We start from the raw sequence: 770 nt of genomic DNA, 5'->3' as shown, positions 1-770 counted from the left end.
CGCAGGCGCTGCAGGAGGCGGGGGCGGGGGCGGGGGGCGCCTCGCGGTCGGCGTGTTGAGTAATCGCGTCCAAACACGCTGCTTGTCGTCAACGAGGGCGGCGCCGATAACCGTGCGGGGCCACCGCGGGGTCGCGCCATGGGGGGTCCGCCTTACGCGGGCGCGAGTTGTTGATAAGCAGGCACCCCGCGACCATTCGAAGAGGGGGCAGCGCAGCTGATCGTTTTAATTTGTGGGTCAAAATACGCGCTCCGCCCGCGCGCACTTGCTTAACTAGAGGTCAGCTCGCGGGGTATAGAATCAGCTCGGGCGATACTCCGTGTCGTCGAGGGAATGTCACCCTCCTCCCCCAACCACCCCCGGGGGGCCGCCGGGGCGCACGCCACGTGCGATCACGTCACAGGATTTGCGCTGATCCAGATTTTAAGCTCTCTTTTTTTTCCGTTCGTTTACATGCTATCAAGTGCCCGTGGGTAATAATAAACAACAATTACGTCACTGTGTTTTCATCACCAAAAATAGAATAGACTCTTCCGAAGTCGTGCGAAAAAATGCTTTGCTGATTTTTTTTTTCAATTTGACCTTGCTTACAGCAAAACTGACAAATCACGTCACGTTACATCCGGACAAGTGGCTGGCCGCCTGCTCCTCCTCCGCCCTTCCTCCAGCTACGCCGTTATCGAGCGCGCCCAGAGGAGTCGTGCCTGGGGCCAAAGCGGAGGGTGCAGCCGAACTTCCGTTACCTCGGACACCCCAGACTTCCTGCAGCC

This window comes from Frankliniella occidentalis, unplaced genomic scaffold (assembly GCF_000697945.3).
Source record: "Frankliniella occidentalis isolate FOCC.00 unplaced genomic scaffold, Focc_3.1 Scaffold298, whole genome shotgun sequence".
Taxonomy (NCBI): domain Eukaryota; kingdom Metazoa; phylum Arthropoda; class Insecta; order Thysanoptera; family Thripidae; genus Frankliniella; species Frankliniella occidentalis.
The sequence above is the reverse complement of the archived record's forward strand: the minus strand, read 5'-3'. Positions refer to the sequence as shown.